The sequence below is a fragment of the Bison bison genome, unplaced genomic scaffold (genome assembly GCF_000754665.1).
Source record: "Bison bison bison isolate TAMUID 2011002044 unplaced genomic scaffold, Bison_UMD1.0 scf7180017864250, whole genome shotgun sequence".
Classification (NCBI taxonomy): Eukaryota; Metazoa; Chordata; class Mammalia; order Artiodactyla; family Bovidae; genus Bison; species Bison bison.
In genome coordinates this window covers 868,339-890,301 of record NW_011494822.1, presented here as the reverse complement: position 1 = coordinate 890,301, position 21,963 = coordinate 868,339, and positions in this window count along the sequence as shown.

Here is a 21,963-nt window from a genome sequence, read left to right as displayed (position 1 = left end):
ATTGTCATTGGGTTTGTACCCTTCATAAAGTCTTGATCCCATATTTGGCTTGTACTGGATATTATGGGACTAGGTTTGTTGACAGATTCATACGTGCTAATAAATAAAAATCTCAGTTCATTCTGCTTTATCTCCCCCATAGAACCTGGCCTTGTGCTTTGTATGTAGTAAAGATTTAATAATATTTGTTGAATAAATGAGTTGCAAGTGCAATCAGTTTCTGCATAAGCTCCTAATTGAAAGCAGAAGAAATGCTAGTGCTCTCCAGGGATAAGATAGCGTGGCTCAGTTGTCAAGTTCAAAAAAGATGTAAGGCACCAAGTATGGTGCATTAATTCAAATTAAATTGAGCCTTAAGTACTTCAGAAATGTGACAGACAAGAGTGAAGCATTATATAAGGAGAGTAAAAGAAGAAAGGGGAGCATAGAAGCTGAAACCAAAGTAAAATTGAGAGATGAGATGCATGTGCTCAGTCATGTCTGACTCTTGCAAGCCCATGGAATAGCCCGCCAGGCTCCTCTGTCCATGGAATTTCCCAGGCAAGGATACTGGAGTTCGGTGCCATTTCCTTCTCTAAGGGGTCTTCCTGACCCAAGAATCAGACCCCAGGTCTCTTGTGTCTCCTACATTGGCAGGTAGATTCTTTACCACTAGCGCCATCTGGGAAGCCCAGGCAAAATAAGGCTGTTTGCAAAAGCAGCTTAAAGACAAAAGTAAGTGATGAAATGAGAAGACACTTGTAAAGTGCCCTCCAAAAGCTATGGGTTATTATGGTAATGCCTTCACAGACATCCCCAAAATACACAGTAATCTCTAATGTTTTTTAATTTGGTTTACTGACAGAGTTAATGACTGTTGATAACATAGTCATAAATAACCTAGAAACAAAAGAGGCATAATCTGGGGAAACAGTCAAAAACAAGAACAAAAACAAAAATAACCCAAACAAAAACAAGAGAGGCAATGTCAAATGCTAAATAAAATCTGAAAGAAGAAGTGAAAAAATGTTATTCATATATTAGCATGAGCTTAAAGGTAATGTTTCACTCTGGGACCAATTACTGCAAGGAAGGAGCTAGAAAATGGGAGCAATCAACTATACTTTAAAAGAGAAAAAAAAAAAAAAGGAGGAGAGATATAAATACAATTAAATGAAATTTATATGAACCACGAAGACTTCCAGTGAAGAGAACAAAAAAGGGCTTTGAATGAAGAAAATGGAAACTTCGAGGGGAAGGTAACAGTATGCAAAAGTTCACAAGGTTCTGAAACTTTGAGCACCTATTGATCAATACCTGTACATTATTTCCATCAATAGGACCCTGTCTCTTGGGGACAAGCAAACAAGTCTGGAAGGCACACACAATGCATGTCAGATAAACTTGAGTCATGTTGCTGAGTCACGGAGTCAGGCACCAGAGAGTCGTGGTGCCTCTCTGACACTGGAGTGTCAGTGGATTGCTTCTATGGATTTGCCTTGGCACACACCACTCCCCACTCTTGGAATAAGATAAAATGGCCAGAATAAAGACCACTTGAAATAATCTTCCCCCAGCTGCCCATCACTGCATGCCTATCTTCTCTCAAATGTCCAATGCTCACCTTCTCTGAATATATTTATTTAGCATTGTGAGAAGCCGCATGGGGGTGAAAATGCTTGCTCTTGTCTAAACCAATCACTGGGGCTTCCCAGGTGGCGCTAGTAGTAAAGAACCCACCTGCCAATGTAGGAAACGCAGGTTCGATCCCAACCAATTCAGACACAGGTTGGGACGATCCCCTGGAGGAGGACATGGCAACCCACTCCACTATTCTTGCCTGGAGAATCCCATGGACAGAGGAGCCTGGTGGGCTACAGTCCAGAGGGTCACAAAGGGTCATACACGATTGAAGTGACTTAGCTCACACACAAACCAATCACTAAACACACACATACACACACACACACACAAAGACAGAAATGAACACTAGGGCTCAGAAATTCATATCAATATTACAACATATGTCAAATAAAGTTAACATTGAAAACAAAATTGAGCTCCCATTTTCCAGCCCCACTGATCCTTTCTATAATTCCATTAAGATTCTCTCTCTGCACTTTCTTTGAAGTCTGCTTTTCCCTTGGGTATAACCATAGGCAGCCTCGAAATTTCTGCCCCAGGCCATCTGTTCTTTGCTACTCAAAGTCTCAGTGACCTCATTAACTCCCATGATCTACTACAAAGTATGAAAATGTTTCCCAGAGCTGTAGCCTAGGCTGAGAGCTCACCCGCTTTCCTGCAGATATCTACAGGAAATCCTTAGCAGACATCCCCAGAACACACAGAAATCTCAACCTGAAATCCAAGTTGATCTTATCTCACAGCAATCTTCTCAAATTGTCCATTATTACCAGGAGCTTTGTCATATTCAGACTTTTGATTTCAACTGTCAGGAAACATCTGTACATCTCCTTTGTAGTTTTAGTCATTAAGTCGTGTCCAGCTCTTTTGCAACCCCTTGGGTTGTAGCCCACCAGGATCCTCTGTCCATGGGATTTCCCAGGCAAGAATACTGGAATGGGTTGACATTTCCTCCTCTAGGGGATCTTCCTGACCTAAGGAGTGAACCCATGTCTCATGAGTTGTAAGTAGGATTCTTTAGTCCTGACCCACCACTGAAGCCCCTGTATATCTCCTGTGCCCCACGTGTAACCTTATATAAAATGTTACACATGGCAAGTAGATCTATGTTAGCTCTTCTTTTTCAACAAAAATTCTTTGGATTGTCTACTTCCTTTTCCATAAAACTGTGTCCTCAACCCCTAATGTCTAAATCCCTGAACAAGATACAAACAGATTTCCTTATATGGGGCCCTCCAGCTCTGGACCGTCAGACTTATGTCAGTTTCACTAGAAGCAGAACTGAGATACAAGTTCTTGACCCTGTGATTGACAAAAGGGGTGATTTCAGGGAGATCACCTGAAAGGGAGTGGGGACAAAAGGGGACAGCAAGGGAAAAATGCTAACAATTATGTGCTGTCAGTCAGAAGTGAGCTTGAGTCAATGTCACAGGGAAGTTTTTGGAGAATCAGTGACAGGAAAGAGTTGGCTCCATCTTGAGACAGGAGGATCAGCCATTTGTAAGGCTTTGGTGGTCAGGGTTCCTGTTGGGTGGGGTGCTTTACCTCCCAGAGGGCTCAGTTAGCCAAGGGGAGCTCCCTAGAGATGAGACAGCCATGTGGTGTGATTCTGCTCAGAGCACATGGGGATGGGTGGAGGGTATCTGGGCAGGGCACCAGCAGCATCCTCCACACCAGTGGTTCTCCATGTGTGGCTCCTGGGCCAGAAACAGCAGCATCACCCAGGAACCTGTTTGATGTGTCACTTCCCTGAGCACCAACTCAAGACCTACAGAATCAGAAGCTCTGGGGCAGGACAAAACAATCTGTTTTAACCAGCCCTCCAGGTGATTCTGGAACACAATAAATTTTGCATAATTCAACGAAGAGCTTATGAACACTTCTAAGTCCCTTATGAATGTGTGCATGCTCAGTCGCTAAGTCATGTCTGACTCTTTGCAACCCCATGGACTGTAGCTGGCCAACCTCCTCCATCCATGGGATTCTCCAGGCAAGAATGCTGGAGTAGCCATTACCTTCTCCAGAGGATCTGCCCAGCCCAGGGATCAAATTTGTATCTCTTGCATTTGCAGGCAGACTCTACCACTGAGCCACCTGGGAAACCCTCTATATGAATATTCCTCCACTAATTAAAAGATTATAGTAACTCTTAGTCAATAATGAACTCCCAAAGTTAGCAATATATTTGTTGTTGTTGTACAGTCGCTCAGTCATGTCTGACACTGTGACCCTGTGGACTGCAGCATGCCAGGCTTCCCTGTTCTTCACCAACTCCCAGAGCTTGCTCAAACTCATGTCCATTGAGTCAGTGATGCCGTCCAATCATTTCATCCTCTGTTGTCTCCTTCTCCTCCTGCCTTCAATTTTTCCCAGCATCAGGATCTTTTCCAAAGAGTCAGTTCTTCACATCAGTTGACCAAAGTATTGGTGTTTCAGCTTCAGCATCAGTGCTTTCAATGAATATTCAAGACTGATTTCCTTTAGGATTGACTGGTTTGATCTCCTTACAGTCTAAGGGACTCTCAAGAGTCTTCTCCACACCACAGCTAAAAAGCATAGTTTTTTGGCATTCAGCCTTCTTTATGGTCCAACTTCCACATCCACACATGACTACTGGAAAAACAATAGCTTTGACTAGTCAGATCTTTGCCAGCAAAGTAATGCCTCTGCTTTTTAATACACTGTTTAGGTTTGTCATAGCTTTTCTTCCAAGGAGCAAACATCTTTTAATTTCATGGCTGCAGTCACCATCTACACTGATTTTGGAGCCCAAGGAAAAAAAGTCTCTCACTGTTTCCATTGTTTCCCCATCATTTTGCCACGAAGTGATGAGGACCAGATACCATGATTTTAGTTTTTTGAGTGTTGAGTTTTAAGCCAGCTTTTTCACTCTCCTATTTCACCTTCATCAAGAGGCTCTTTAGATCCTCTTCACTTTCTGCCATAAGGGTGATGTCCTCTGAATATCTGAAATTATTGATATTTCTCCTGGCAATCTTGATTCTAGCTTGTGCTTCATCCAGCCCGGCATTTCACATGATGTACTCTACATAGAAGTTAAATAAGCATGGTGACAATATACAGCCTTGACATACTCAACATAATAAGTTATTTCCTCCAAACTAGACATCTTCTATTCCTTCAAGTGATATCTCAGAAGTAAAGAATATGCAATGCAGTAGACCCAGTTTTGATCCCTGGGTCAGGAAGATCCCCTGGAGAAGAAAATCACTACCCATTTCAGTATTCTTGCCTGAAGAATTCCATGGACAGAGGAGCCTTGTATGCTATAGTCCACGAGGGTGCAGAGGTGTACACAACTGAGCGACAGAGGATGCACACACAGATATGCACACACCTCTTCACCTCCATGGAAAGAATGCCTTTCCCTCCCCCACTGAGGTTACTCTTGGTTGTGGAATGTGAGGGGGTGTGATGTACATTGGTTGGCCTGGCCCTCAGGGTTCCTGCTCTCTGCAGTAATGTCTCAGATGAGAGGTGTTCCTGGGGTCTGGACCTCAGAAATGCAGGCATCAGACTTAAACCAGACCCTCAGCCGGAGTCAAGCAAGTCAATCCCAGCAGAACCACCCCCAGCCCTCAGACCCAAGAGAAAGAAATGAGTACTTACTGAAACACCATCCTGTTTGTGTGTTGCATCACTACCCCAACCACCACCACAACAACACAATGACAATAACACAATGACAACAACCACTTACTCATCAGAACCTGGAGGACAATCACATTTCTATGCCCTATACATATCCTAGCTCAATTATTTTTTACAACAATCATACAAAAGAGGAGCTATTTTACAAATGAGGATTCTTGGGCTTCAAAATCACAGCAAATGTTGATGGCACCTATTAAATTAAGATCCTTCCTCCTTAGAAGAAAAGCTATGAGAAACCTAGACAATGTATTAACAAGCAGAGACATCACATGGCTGACAAAATTTCATGCAGTGAAAGCTATAGTCTTTCCAGTAGTCATGTATGGATGTGAGAGTTGGACCATAAAGAAGGCTGAGTTCCAAAGGATTGATACTTTTGAATTGTGGTGTTGAAGAAGACTCATGAGAGTCCCTTGGACTGCAAGGAGATCAACCCAGTCAATCCTAAGGGAAATCAATCTGAGTATTCATTGGAAAGACTGAAGCTGGTGCTGAAGCTGAAGCTCCAATCCTTTGGCCACCTGATGCAAAGAGCCGACTCAGTGGAGAAGACTGTGATGCTGAGAAATAGTGAGGGAAAAAGGACTGAAAGGGATGACAGAGGATGAGATGGTTGGATGGCATCACCTACTCATTGAATATAGTGGTGGTGGTTTAGTCACTAAGTCGTGTCTGACTCTTGCGACCCAATGGACTGTAACCTGCCAAACTCCTCTGTCCATGGAATTCTCCAGGCAAGAATACTACAGTGGGTTGCCATTTCCTTCTCCAGGGGATCTTCCTGACCCAGGAATTGAACCCAAGTCTCCTGCACTGCAGGCAGATTATGAGTTTGAACAAACTCTGTCCTTGAGATAGTGAAGGACAGAGGAGCCTGGCGTGCTGCAGTCCATGGGGTCCCAAGGAGTCAGACAGGACTGAGTGACTGAACAACAACAATAAATGAAAAAGCAGAGGCAAAAAAGTGATGCAACTTGAAGTCACACTGCTGGGACACACGTGAGACACCATGAAGGTCATGCTGTCTCCTGCTTCACGGGTGACATTTTAGGCATGTGGCTGCTTCTGTGTCCCCCATCTCTGGATTCCCAGATTTTACATGAATTCCTGTAGCTTTGCCCTTATTTCATTGAATTTCGTTTCAAGTGTCTCTTGATTTATCTCCCCACCTATGTGGAGAGGCCAAATATGACATGGTCCACATAAGGAGCTTGTAGCAAGAAGTCCAAGAAGTGCTGGCTAAGTGATAAATGATGAAGCCCTACCACAGCTCTCATCACTGAGGGACTGAGGATCAGCACTCTTGCTATGGTCTCTATTTTTCTTATTTATTTTTAATTGAAGAATAATTGCTTTACAGTGTTGTGTTGGTTTCTGCCATATATCAGCATGAATCAGCCATTGGTATACATATGTTCCCTCCCTCTTGAACCCCCCTCCCACCTCCCACCTCATTCCTACCCCTTAAGGTTGTCACAGAGCCCCAGTTTGAGCTCCCTGAGTCGTATTTGCTGTGGTCTCTTAGTTAACCAAGCTCCCACCTCCCCTGACCCCTCTCTGCACCCACAGGCAGTATAGTCTGTCTTGACCAGCTTTTCAAGGCCAGACTCTCAAGCTGGTGTCTTGGTCTCCCGTGTCTTGTCCTCAGAGTATCTTTCCACGTCCTCTTTCATGTCTCCTCTTTTCACTCCACACTCCAGCTGGGCGCTACACTCCCTCACTCCTGCCTGAACTTAGAGTTCCCTCCTCCTCAAGAAGTCCTTCCCACTCCAACCACAGGTGCAAATCCTCCCCCACCGCATGTCCCAGTCCACACACCAGTGTCCCAGCCCCATAGCTAAGCATCCTCTTCCCCTCTCTGGACGCTAGTGGTGGATCTCTGTGGTTTTGGTACACATGTCTCTGTGTTTATAGCATTCCTCTTAAGTCAACCAGCTCTTGACATGTGTGTCTGCCTCTGAAAACTGGGGTCCATGTCAAATTCATCTATGTGACCCATGAGCGCCTAGCACAGTGACTTGCAAACAGTAGGCATTTAATTGGAGAAGGAAGTGGCAACCCACTGCAGTACTCTTGCCCGGAGAATCCCATGGACAGAGTAGCCTCTCGGGCTACAGTCCACATGGTCACACAAGTCGGACACAACTGAGCCACCGCCAGGAATTTAATACCTATTTCCGCAATGAATAAGTGATGTTCGACCTAGCTTGCTTGCATGAGGTTTTCGCTGTGAGCTTGTTCTGGAGGGGGCCGAGTGCCAGGCTGCAGCGGGGTCGATCATTCGGGGCACACCCCCGCCCCCCAGCTTCCCGTCGGCAGATGTTGCCCATTGCAGAGCAGCACGCTGCCCTGTTCGGGCGGTGTTGCCAAACAGAAGGTACTCTTGGCAGAAGTGTTGGTGCACACTGCGTTCTGCCGGCTGCGCGCCTGAACCAGCTCCTCCATTGGCAAATAAGCCTTCTTGGAACTGGCTTGTGCCACCCTCACAGGCCTGCCTCCCAAACAGATGGGCACAAACATAAGTGTGTGGGAAAACAAACGTGCACATTGGCTTGGAGCTCCCGATACAATATTTGTCTCTCCTGCGCAGTGTCACCCCATCCAAACAGCGAACGCCCATTGCTGGGTTGCCTGAGATGTTGCAAAGGAATTACCCTCATATTCTAATTTGAGAAACCATTAATTCAAGGGGCCCAGACCTGGAGGAGGAAGTGAGGGTGAGAAAGAGATGAAAGAAAACATTCTGTCTCCCTTTGACTGACTTCCTTCTGACTCCCACAGGGAGGGAGAGAGTCACTTGTTCCAGGTGGAGTTCAGATTCAAGACATGTTTTAGGCAGCAGCTAAATCATGAGCAATCTTCTAGGGCTTCCAGCAAGGCAGCAGTATGACAGACACCCCTCTGGGGCTTGCTGTGCTTCCACACACAAGGGTGAATAAAAGCTTAAACCCCTCCCATCAGAGCCAACATCTGTAAGCCATGTTCCAACAGCACAGGTTCCAAGCGAAGAATAAAACACTCAGTGCCCACCTTACTGATAACCTAGTGGCAATTATGTCCCAACCAGGGCTGAAAACCTGTATTGACTCAGGGGTTATCTTAATTGTCTGATGGCCTGAGCTGGCTAGACAACACAGTCAGTGGCGGGAGCAGCCAGTGTGGCCTTTGGCATACATTACCATTTTAAAAGCCTGCAACTGACAAATAACACTACATGCAACTCTGAAGCACTTTAATTCTGATCTCTTTTTTGAGATGCTGAAGACAAATAGGAACTGCATTGATCTTGCACGGTAGATCTCACAAGTAATTTCTTCCACTGGGATTTGTGGTTTTGCTCTTACTTTCCAAACTCTAATGTACCCATGACTCATTTGGATACAAGAAGCGCAGCTTGAACTTCAGTCAGTCATTGGCAAAATGTGCCAAACAGCTAGAGAAGCATGGGGAAGTCACATAATGGACAGCAGATCATCTGGCAAAACTGTTCAACAGCCAGCAGGTGACCCGGTTGCTGGACCCCGATGCTGTCCAAGTCCTGGGCAATGCCCAGTCTCAGAAATGGGCTATAAATGTTGGTTCAGTGCTGTGACATGTGGAAGCTGGGAGCCTTAAAGATCCCAAGCTTTGCTGGTCACACTAGGGGTGTCAGGTGCTTCTCTGTAGATAAAATTCCTCTGGTCTACCTACTGTCTGCCTTTTAAGTCATTCCTTGTTTCCAGACAGCTCCGGACAGAGACTTGACTAGGGATTAAGCATCCATCGTGAACGTGGCTCAGAGACATTGAAAAAGAATACGAGTGAGAAGTTTAAATACCTGGTGTGGAAGGGTTGTATCGCTGTGACAGCTTGGAATGCTGTGTTTGTTAAACAATGGAGGGAAGCATAGATCTCTACTACACACCACCGTTGTGCTCGAAATATTTTTCTGCAAGGAAAAAGCAAGTTCATTTTTAATACTGAGTCCAGTCCTGGACTCTGGAAGAGTTTACAAGCTTTGAAGAAATTAACCACTAATTTTATTTACTTGCATTTCAAAAGCTTCAAAAGTATTCAGAACCCACAGGTTTCTCAGATGGAATTAGTCCTGGAGTTTGACTTTAGCATCTCTGGATGACTTAATTGTAAATCATAAGTGTGTCCAAACTCGTCTTCTCTGCCCACCATCTTTTTTTTTTTTTTTTTCCATTCTCTACTCTCTCTGGCAGCACAATGTTCATTTGTCTGGTGGCAGGATGAATGGCCAACTCCTGGCATGTACAAGTTGAGGAAGCTGTAATTTGCTCCCTGTTTCCCTTGAAGGTCACTGAATTTAATACTGTGATTGAAACCCAGTGCCTTCTATAAATCTCCAAAGAACTGTGATTCCTAAGAAGGCAGATAATTTGGAGGTGGGATAAGTTGACCTGTGCACACATGTTAAACAATTATAAATTGTTTCCTTTCATCTGTCTCAGAAGTAATCTATAGCAAGACTCCAAAATATAAATCCTCTTTAAAATGAGACAGCTAGGAAATAACCCATGAGGACTGGTAGGTCCATCCACAACACTGATAACCCTGTACAGCCTCCGATGGTGACAAATGATGCCGATTTTCAGCTTTCGCTTGACTTGAACTGGTCACTTCTATCTCTGGCTTCCCTCTTATGGGAAAAAGAAATATCTCATTCATCCCCTTGGCATCATTCCCAGTCAATGAATGAGCGTGACACTTCTCCCAGGTAACCGTCTCAAAGTTTTTTTTAGCTGAGCTAGTTAATGTAGAAATGTTTGGATATTGGAACATATGGGATAAAAATCATCCTTTCACTTTGCACCTGGGATGGTAGGGCAGTTAGGACAAAGTAGTTCTGTCTTTGCCTCTCCCATTTCATGTGTTCTTTGGTATCCCAGAATGGAAAATTGGTTTTATGCCTAGATACACATGAAATCATTGAAGATTCCTAGGTCCTCTAACTAGAGGTCCCTCTGTAGGAATGCAACTTTGTTTGGATAACAGTGGTTCCTGGCAAAGTGGGAAAGGGCATGTAAGAGTATCTGAGGCAGAAGAATTGAGGCAGAGTGAACCAGGATGGAGGGTCTCAATAGGAAAAAACATGTATGAGAGTGATGACAAGGTCTAAGGTTCTAACAACTTCAAATCCAGGTCCTGTTGATTCCTAAGGGTTTCCCTGCTGGCTCAGCTGAAAAAGAATCTGCCTGCAATACAGGAGACCTGGGTTCAATCCTTGGGTTGGGGTAATCCCCTGGAGGAGGGTAGGGCATGATTCCTATCGATCTAAATTGAAAGGATGCTCCCTATTTTTAATCATCCTTCATTTTGATCTAACTCATAACCTCCCATTTTAGTCTCCTACAGCTGCTGTAACCAAGTAACATAGATTGGATGACTTAAACAACAGAACTTTGTTGTCTCACAGCTCTGGAGGCTAGAAGTTGACGATCAAGGGGTCAGAGGGGTTGGCTCCTTCTGACTATGCCACTCTTATGGCTTTTGGAAATCTACTGGCTGGAATCTCTGGAGTTCTTTGGCCAAAGAAACATCACTCTGATCTCTGTCTTCATGTTCATGTGTCATTCTTCACTTATGCCCATCTTTGCACATAAATTGCCCCCTTTCAGTAAGGATAGCACTCATTTTGGCTTAGTGACCCACCCTGCTTCAGTATGATCTCGTCTTAAGTAGTTAAGCAACAACCCTGTTTCCAAATAAGGTCATCTTCTGAGATACTGGGAGGGACACCTTCAACATATAAATGTGATGAGGGCACTATCCGACTTATAACACCCACTAAACAACATTCTGATTACAGTCTGTATCCTCCTCTTCAAGCAGAGAGATCAGGGGCTCACTAACCAGAATTATGATAAGGGATAGAGGCTGTTTGAGGTAGGGACACAGAATTAGGGGCATACTTGAACTGCAGACATAAAAAGAAAATCAGAAACCAGTTATCTAAAAAATAAAAAAGAAAGTCTGATTAATTGTCAAATTAAAAGGACCAAAAGGAAGTATCAAAGTTTAAGATACAAATAGGGAAAGTTGTAAAATTAGATTCAACATAAAAATACAAAAAGCAGGGAAAGGTAAATAAATGAGGCTCAATTTCAATGATCAAAACTGAAGTTTTAGTAAGATTTTGTTACTCCAAAGAGCTATTCACGCCTTTATGGAAAAATATCCAGCCCAACTCAACCGGGGGTGACAGTCCCATATAAAAGGAGTTGAGAGGCTTGTTTTCAAATCCTCACACATTGTCTCTTCATAATGAGTCTGGCTGTACCACACGGGATGCATGAGACAGAAGTTATTACATTCCATCCAAAGGATGCTTTCAGATGTTAGGGCCTGACTACCAGAACCCTGGCTAAGAAGTACTGAAGGATATTAATAGACCTGTATTCTAACTAGTATCAAGGCAACTTTTCCTTTTTTAAAAAATACCTGTTTTCTGGTTTTCTGTGTGCTCATTTTAATAGAAAGAGTTGGATTTATATGTTTTTAAATTTTTATTTATTTTATATTTTGGGCCGCTCTGACTTCTTGGTGTGCTCAGGCTTTCTCTGGTTGCGGTGAGTGGGGGCTACTCTTCACTGTGGTGTGCGGGCTTCTCATTGCAGTGGCTTCTCTTGTCGCTGAGCACAGGCTCTAGGAGTCAGGGTTTCAGGAGTTGCCGCACTAAGGCTCAGTACTTGTAGCTTGTAGGCTTAGCTGCTCAGCAACATGTGGGATCTTCTTGGATCAGGGATCAAACGTGTGTCCCCTGCCTTGGCAGGCAGATGCTTAACCAACGGACCACCAGGGATGTCCCTGTATCTTATTCTTAACAAAGAAATCAATGACTTTCATTTCCAACGTGGTTTGTTAGAAATAAACCTTCAGATGAAAGCAACTAAAAATTCTGGATAAAATAGTGCATATAATTATTGTTTAGCGATGCATTTATAAGAGACAAAAATACTTTTAAAAAGCAAGGATATTATTATCAAAATTACCAGGACAAAGTTTAGCCTCTGGGAGAGCAATAGATTTGAGAAGGAAATTTAGAGCCTGGTATGTCTTTATGTCTTCGACGAGGTAGCCGTCATAGGGTTATTAGCTTTATAAGCGTTCGTCAAACAGCAGTTCATATAAATTGAAAGCACTTTCTGTAGGTGTTGTATTTCACAATAAAACAAAGAAACATAACTAAGGAAAGAAAATGTCTCTAGGAAGTCTCAGACTTCAAAAACGAAAGCAAGAATCAGTAGGTAGCCCGCAAGCCATAGAATATCTCGCACAGTTGGGTTTACAGAGTGGTGTCAGCTGCTAGTTTTCCAGACCCAGTCACCAAGAAGGAGGCAAGTTTAATAGCTGCATTTAAAGTGTCAGATGCAAGAACAATAGCAGTCTTTTCTTAAATGATTTGTTTGTTTTTTTTTTACTTATTCCCTACCAGTTCAAGAAACTTTTCATTATAATGGTCTTTTCCTGTCTGTCAGGGACTATTAAACTCCCACTTAGCAGCACCCTGAATCTTAGGCAAGCCACTTTTGGCCCCCAAAACATACCTCCAATCCTCTCTAACCTGAGCCAGATTCACCACCTAGACAAGGTAGACGAGAAAGAAAGCTGTGACAGAGATCAAATAAAAGCAAAGATACAGAATGGTGGGAGATGTTAGTCTGTAGAAAGAAAAAGCTTCAGTAAAGTTCAGTTCAGTTCAGTCGCTCAGTCGTGTCTGACTCTTTGCGACCCCATGATTAAAAAGGCCACAAGAACTTTCTGCCCGCCAGTGGATGTATTTCATTTACAAATTGCATTTTCTTTCTTTTAGAATGGGTTCATCCTCATTTAAGAACTGAAAATTCAGCACTCTTTCTAAGGCACATTTTTTTCAAATTGATATAAGACCCCAGATGGTTTTGCTCAGAGTGTCCCATTGATTACTTCATTCTGCTCCCTGCAAGTCACAGATCTGTTAGAAACTAACTGACTAGGGAGAGCCCATTGTTTTGGTTTCAAAACAATTCTGTCCTGAGTCACATACTTACAGGCAAAGCAGTGCTGAGGAACTGGATGAAAGCTGCCTATTGGAAACTTCAGTAGCTGGTTATTTCTCCCACAGAATTGAATATACATTACTCCAGTCACTGTCAGCAAACATGCATCGACAACAGTCTTTGCACAGTTTGGACAACGGCCCTTGAGTACCAGAGTGAATGGATCCAAGTCTGAGTCATGATTCTGCAAGGACAATGATACTTACCTCTCACAGGATTCAGTGAAAAACAGAACAAATAGAAATGGATTGAAAACGTCAATATAAAGGAGCTAAAAGTACCATGTGCATTGTTATAAAATATTAATTCAGCAATCCCATTGTGTAACACCCCCAGACAGGAAAGAAATCCAAGGAAGAAATGCAAAAAGAAGAAACCATGGTTTAAGTGCTTTTTTTAAATCTGGCTGGCGGTGTAGGGGCTGGGGTTTTATTCCTGGTTTAGGAACTAGATCCCACATGCCGCAACTATCTGCTCTTTAACTAAATAAGCGAACACTCAGTTGAATTTTTGAGAAATCCAGCTCCAAAGATGGTTACTGTGAAAGGCTTTCACCACCCTCTGCTAGGAAAGACACCACCCATCACCGCAGCCCGCTGTCCAGACCTGCCTCCGCTAACCTCTTAGCCTGTGTTGGCTCCACCATCAGAACCTTATCATTGTGTGTCCACTCTCCTCCCCGCCTACTGGAATTCCACCTGATCCCCTTGTCCTCAAGTTGACCTTCTCGGGCTCTTGGCACCTTTGAGACATCGAATGACAAGCCAGGAAAACATCAATAGGAAATAACAAGCTAAGAAACCAGGATTAGGAAGGATACTCCTATTCAATCAGAACTTCTGGTCCCTGTGTTACTTTGGGTCTGCTGAAGGGTCGGTGTGCAAAGGATGTATTGGGAGAGGGAGCAGGAGAAGGCAGTGAGAAATTGAGATCACAATGCAGGTCTGCTACTCTGGGATGAGAGAGGGAAGGAAAAAAGACTGGGGAGCATGAACCTCAGCTGCAGGAAGAACAGTTTGGCCAAGTCCATGGGCAACCCTGAGCCAAAGTTGCCCATTGGAAGAGTCTGCCTTGTGCTTTGGTGTCCAGCCATGCCCAGTCATCTGCTGGCTGCAACCTGCAGAAATGATGGCCTTGGTATAATGATGAGTGAATAATAAGGGGAGTGAACAAAGCAGGCCATTGGTCACTTATGTCTCCTACAGCAGGAGGGAGACCTGTGCAGCTGCTTCTTAACACTATGTTCCCTTATCTGTTGGTCACATGAAATTAAAAGTGAAGCGAAGTGAAGTGAAAGTCGTTCACTCATGTCTGACTCTTTGCAACCCCATGGACTGTATAGTCTATGGAATTCTCCAGGCCAGAATACTGCAGTGGGTAGCCTTATCCTTCTCTAGGGGATCTTTCCAACCCAGGGATCGAACCCAGGTCTCCCACATTGCAGGCAGATTCTTTACCAGCTGAGCCACAAGGGAAGCCCATTTTAATTGCTTAACCTTTTGTGCAGAAGTCACAAACTGACTGTGATCAATAGAATCTGGTTGTTTGAGAATTTTTTGTTGTTTGCCTGGTTTGGGATTTAGAATAATATTTTGAAAAATTTTGAGCTAGTTACCAATATTTAAGAAACCAGATATTTAAGAAACCAGAGATTTTACATGTTAAAAGTTCTGATTTACAGCTTTTCTTGAGATGTAAAGGGTTTACATTCTGGCATGTTGGCAGAAAAGCAGGAGTTTGTTCTTCTCCAAGTAGCCACATCCCACTCTCCCTTTAGACTTCACGAGCCCACACCACCCATACTCCCCTGACCGCCCGCTCTGCTCATTTGAACTTTTGGGTTGCCTCCATTTGGGCCTGGTCACTGTCAGGATATAAACTCTCTGAAAAGTGTTAGTCATGTCTGAGTCTTTGCCACCCCAGGAACTGTAGCCCACCAGGCTCCTCTGTCCATGGAATTCTCCAGGCAAGAATACTAGAGTGGGTTGCCATTTCTTCCTCCAGGGGATCTTCCCGATCTAGTGATTGAACCTGGGTCTCCTGTATTGTAGGCAGATACTTTACCATCTGAGCCACCAGGGAAGCCCAAGCTCTCTGAGGGTAGTGATTTTTTCCCTTTGGATCACTGACATCAATCAGTGGTCTGGAACACAGGCACAGAGTAGATGCTAAAGAAGTATTTGGCCACTGAAGTGGTGTGCTATCCTCACAGAGGGCTGGAAGATATGATTTGGGTTTGTGGTGGTGAAGAATATGAACTTGTTCCAAAGTTTTGCCTGGGGCTAACCTAGTTCAACTCAGACAGAAGCAATTGGCACCAAACAAAGAAAATGAGACTGCAGATGTAGCAGTAGGAAGCTTTTGTTCTCAGTAATGGATGGGACCAGTGTAGCTTCAGAACAGAGCAGAAAGACTGTGCATCTGGCAAGAGACAGGCTACCGTTGCACATCTTGCACTCTCACGTAGGGGTTCCTTCTTCCTCTCTTGAACTTAAAGGGAGGCAGTGGGCTTGCACAGGGAAATACTGCTTATCTCAGCTCCTTCACTGGCCCTCGTGCAGTCTGAAGCTTTGCTACAACATCCTTGCTGGGTCACGTTCCAGGGCAGCCAGGCATGAGGGGTCCTCACCCCAGAGCTAGCACACACTTAGGCATAATGGAAAGAATCAAGCTCAGTGATGATGTGACATGCATTCCTCAAATACATAAAAATGCACATGGACAAATGGTGCAAATCAAACAGAGAACTGCCTGCCAGAGGCAAGTCCCCCGTGGTGTCTCACTAGCTCCGAAAATGACTACCAGATGATAAAGGAGAGCAGGCGGCGTGCAATCTGATTACCAGGAGGGACTGGCAAATCCATTAGGAGCAAATAGGCCTCCTTCAAGTCCATTTTACTTGCTAAAAACAAGTAATGTTAAGTTTAAAAAATGAGTCCATTTTTCATCTCATTTCTCACTGTCTTATATTTGCTGCATTCATCCCCAGCTAAAAGAGTAGAGAAAGTTTGCATGTTGAGACCAAACTTTGCTGCTATTAAAACTCTAAGTTGGATCCGGGCCTGACACAAGCAGAGAGCTAGAACCTTCAGTCTGTGGGCAACTTGCTCTGTCAGCTTCATCTGTAGAAAAACAGGGAGGAAGAGAGTTAACTCTTACAGAGCACTTCAAGGTGTCAGACTGAAAAGTTCTTTGCATATATTTTGTCACTGAACTCCCTGTTCCAAGGGATAAGGAGGCTTATAAAAATTGCACTAAAAGCAAAATTGGGCAGCCGCTATGGAAAACAGTACTGAGGTTCCTCTAAAAATTAAAAGTAGGACTACCAAATAAATAATCCAGCAATCCACTGTTGAACATTGATGCAAATTAATTGAAATCAAGATCTCAAAAAAAAGAGGGCTTCCCTGGTGGCTCAGTGGTAAAGAATCTGCCTACTAATGCAGGAAACATGAGTTTAATCCCTGATCTAGGAAGATTCCACATGCCTTGGAACAACTAAGCCTGTGTGCTGCAACTATTGAGCCTGTGCTCTAGAACCCGTGAGCCACAACTACTCAACCCACATGCCACAACTACTCAACCTACACACTCTAAGAGCCTGTGCTCTGCAACAAGAGAAGCCAAGATACTGCAATAAAAAGCCCACACACTGCACCTAGAGAGTAGCCTCTGCTCCCCGCAACTAGAGAAAATAAAAATTGTATAAATAAATAAAAATTATAAAAAGATCTCAAAAGAAACCTACTGAATGGGAGAAAATATTTGCAAACCCTATATTCAACAACGGGTAAATATCCAAAATTTGTAAAGAACTCATCCAACTCAATGACAGCAAAATCCAATTAAAAATTGGGCAGAGGATTTGAGTAGACATTTTTCTAAAGATGACATGCAGATGGCCAATAGGTACTAGAAAATATGCTCAATGAAAATCAAAAACACAGTATCACCTCACACCTGTTAGAATGGCTATGACCAAAAAGACAAAAAAATAAAAAGTGTCAAGAAAAGGAACACTCACATACTGTTGGTGAGAATGTACGTTGGTGTGGCCACTGTGGAAAACAGTATGGAGCTTATTTTCCCCACCTCATGAAAATCTTCAGCAGAAATTCCCTTTCCCTTTATGGAAGGTTAAGATGCTTACCTTATAGCCTTCACATCATCACCTACTTACAGTACATTTAAAAGATTTAACCCACTAACATAATGGTAAATAAGAAAGGCATTCCTTGTTGAACCAGAAACCGAGCAATTCAAGAAAGATGGGAAGTGACAGGGCACAGATAGAAGAAGGAACCTTCGGTCTCAGGCCCCCAGGAGGGTCCTGCTACGTACGAAGAGAAGGATGACAAACTGCCTGTTACCAAGGAGCCAGTTTGGGCTGTGACCACAAGGGCACCAGCCAGGGACGTGCTGTGACACATCAGCAGAGTTGCTGTTCAGTCACCAAGTCATGTCTGACTCTTTGGACCCCATGGACTGCAGTACGACAGGCTTCCCTGTCCTTCACCATCTCCCAGAGTTTGCTCAAGCTCATGTCCATTGAGTCAGTGATGCCATCCAACCGTCTCATCCTCCGTCATCCCTTCTCCTCCTGCCCTCAATCTTTCCCAGCAACAGGGTTTTTTCCAATGAGTCAGCTGTTCACGTCAGGTGGCCAAAGTATTGGAGCTTCAGCTTTAGCATCAGTCCTTCCAAAGAGTATTCAAGGTTGATTTCCTTTAAGATGGACTAGTTTGATCTTCTGTGCAAGGGACTTTCAGGAGTCTTCTCTAGGACCACAGTTCAAAAGCATCAGTTCTTCAGTGCTCCGCCTTCTTTATTGTCCAGCTCTCACATTTGTACATGACTACCAGAAAGACCATAGCCCTGACTGTATGGGCCTTTGTCAGCAAAGTGAAGTCTTTGCTTGTTAAAACACTGTCTAGGTTTGTCATAGCTTTCCTGGCAAGAAGCAATCATTCTCTTATTTCATGGTTTCAGTCACCAACCACAATGATTTCTGAGCCCAGGAAGAAGAAATCTATCACTGCTTCCACCTGTGTATGACTGCCCTTCAACTCCATTTACTCAGCTCCCAGAACTTGTGCTTTTCTTCTCCTGGTTGTAATTAACACATATCGTTAAACACCTTGATATATTACTTTTGTTGCTTTTATAGTCAACTCCATTTCCATTTTCTGATAGGCTTCCTTTCAGTATTTTGTGTCTGCATCGGGGATCATTTTCCTCCTGACTGAAGAACTCCTTTCATGTGTTTCTGGAATGTATTCTTAATTTTTGCTTCTTTGAAAGTGTTTTTATTGCACCTTAATTTCTTAAAGGATATTTTGTTGAGTAAAGAATTCTAGGTTCACCAGGTTATTTTCTTTCATCACTTTGGGGAAATTGCTCAATTGTCTTGTGACTCTTATTGTTTCCCTTCAGAAGTCAGTAGTTGGTTTTGCTTTCTCAAAGTCCTCTGCTTTTCAACACCTCTGAATGCTTTTAAGATTTCTCTTTGTCTTCAGTATCCAGAAAGGCAGGGATGTGTCTAAAGCTTGGTTTTCTTTGCATTAATTCCACTGGGGCTCATAGACCCAGATTTTGAAGTGTTGTCCTTCCAAAGTTTGAAAAATTCTTGACCACTATTTCTTCAAATATTGCTTCTGTCCATTTTCTTTCTTCTCTTTTTCTGGAACTACATTTATTTTTCATTGTGTCTCATATATCTCTTCTTTATCATCTTTCCTCCTTCTGTGCTTTAGTCTGGATATTTTCTACAGATAATTTACAGTTCACTCAAACTTGATGTATGCTCCTCAATTGAGATTTCGATTTTATTTATTTTTATTTTTCCATTACAAGACTTCAATTTGAATCTTATGGCTTCTAATTCTCTACTGAAATATTAATTATAGACATTTAGTGTTCATGTACAATAACTCCAATTTCTTGTTGCTTATGCTGCTGCTGCTGCTGCTAAGTCACTTCAGTCATGTCCGACTCTGTGCAACCCCATAGATGGTAGCCCACCAGGCTCCCCCATCCCTGGGATTCTCCAGGCAAGAACACTGGAGTGGGTTGCCATTTCCTTCTCCAGTGCATGAAAGTGAGAAGTGAAAATGAAGTCGCTCAGTCGTGTCTGACTCTTAGCAACCCCATGGACTGCAGCCCACTAGGCTCCTCCATCTATGGGATTTTCCAGGCAAGAGTACTGGAGTGGGGTGCCATTGCCTTCTCCGATAAGTATGCTTAAATTACCTGTTTTTTCCTCTAGTTTGGGGTCAAGTCTTTCCTTTTGTGTATACCTGGCTTTTTTAAAATTTGGGTACCAAATACTCTGTATGAAAAATTGTACAGACAACTGCCCTGGCATTTCATCTTATTCTTGTCTAAGATTGAGCTTGTTGGGGTTTGGTTTTCAGTCTTTGTGAAAATAGGATGTTTTCACTTTCACCTTACTCTGAGGGTGTAGGCCTTTAGTATAATAACCAAAAACCTGGAGCAATTATAAAGCTTCTTCTTAAAAGATCCTTCACTATAATTTTTGACTTTTCAGCCTGATGACACTACCAAAAGCTTTGCTCAGAATATTAATTTCTCAGATGCCACACTTGTTTTCTGATTTTGCATTTGCTTTGTGAGCAAAAGCAACCTTAGATGCCAGACACCTCTCTTTATTTCTTATTTTTTCTATATCTTAGACCCAGAAATTCTTACGGTCTTTGTAGTTCTTTGAAGCCTTCAAACATATATTTGTATATGTGTACACACATATGTAACAGCTTTTCTCACTATTCCCCATGTATCCAAAACCACACGGTCAGTCAAAAGCTGTTGATGTTGAATAGCCTACTTATCTCTCAGAAAGTGGCTTGGGAAATGCTTACGTTTCTGACTTACTAAAGAGAATTGGTGATAATGTAATTCGCCAAGACAAGGGATTCTAGACAAGGACTCTGTGCGGAAAATAGTTAACATAGGAGGTCTGACAGTTATTCAAGGTTAGCCCTTGGCTGGAGTCTGAGAACTTGATTTCTGGAGGGTTCTTTCCATTAACTGATAAGAATGTCTCACTGTGTCTAAACATTTTGTAATAACTATTGGTTTATGCTGAACATCTGCTTTCTTTCTGGGAGTCTGGAATTTGAGTGTGGGTCAGACAGGGGATACCAATGTGATCAGCCCCAAACAAAAATCCAGGGTATTAATAAACCAGAGCTTCCTTGGTTCCCAACATTTCACATGTGTTGCCATAACCTGTTTCTAGCGGGGATTAAGTGCATCTTGTGTGAATACATTGGGAGAGGACTCTTTTTTTTTTTTTAAACATAACATAAAATTTACCATTTAAACTGCTTTTTTCTCATTTTTAATTTTTTTTCATACTATATGATTTTTATTACACTATTTCATTTGACTTGGTAATATCATATACTGGATTTTCAAATCTACGTAAATAGGTAAAGTGAGTCCATAATTATAAACATTCTGACCTGCTTTTAGAATCAAGATTACATTAACATAATGAAACGAGCATGGTAGATTTCAACTATTTTTCTGTTATTTATTTATATTTTGAAGATTATATATAAAGTATTCATCAACTGTTCTTCAAAAATTTATGAGCATTCACTTATAAACCCACTGGGGTTAATGAATATAGAAAGAGAAGGTCTTTAACTATTTCAATTTCTTTAAAACTTATTTGAATATCCAGGGTGTCTATTTCTTGAACCAGATCTGAAATGGTACATGTTTCTGAGAATTTCTTCATTTCATTTATTGTTTTGAATTTCTTAACATATTTTTCTTATTATTTTCATTGATTTATAAATGTCATTTATTTCTGTAGTTATTTTCCAATTTTAGTTTTTTTATTTAAATTTATTTATTTTAATTAGAGGTTAATTACTTTACAATATTGTATTGGTTTTGCCATACATCAACATGAATCTACCATGGGTGTACACGTGTTCCCAATCCTGAACCCCCCTCCCACCTTCCTCCCCATACCATCCCTCTGGGTCATCCCAGTGCACCAGCCCCAAGCATCCTGTATCCTGCATCAAACCTGGACTGGCGATTCATTTCTTATATGATATTATACATGTTTCAATGCCATTCTCCCAAATCATCCCACCCACCACAGAGTCCAAAAGACTGTTCTATACATCTGTGTCTCTTTTGCTGTCTCGCATACAGGGTTATCGTTACCATCTTTCTAAATTCCATATATATGCATTAGTATACTGTATTAGTGTTTTTCTTTCTGGCTTACTTCACTCTGTATAATAGGCTCCAGTTTCATCCACCTCATTAGAACTGATTCAAATATATTCTGAGTAATACTTCATTGTGTATATGTACCACAGCTTTCTTATCCATTCATCTGCTGATGGACATCTAGGTTGCTTCCATGTCCTGGCTATTATAAACAGTGCTGCAATGAACACTGGGGTACATGTGTCTCTTTCAATTCTGGTTTCCTCGGTGTGTATGCCCAGCAGTGGGATTGCTGGGTCATATGGCAGTTCTATTTCCAGTTTTTAAGGAATCTCCACACTGTTCTCCATAGTGGCTGTACTAGTTTGCATTCCCACCAACAGTGTAAGAGGGTTCCCTTTTCTCC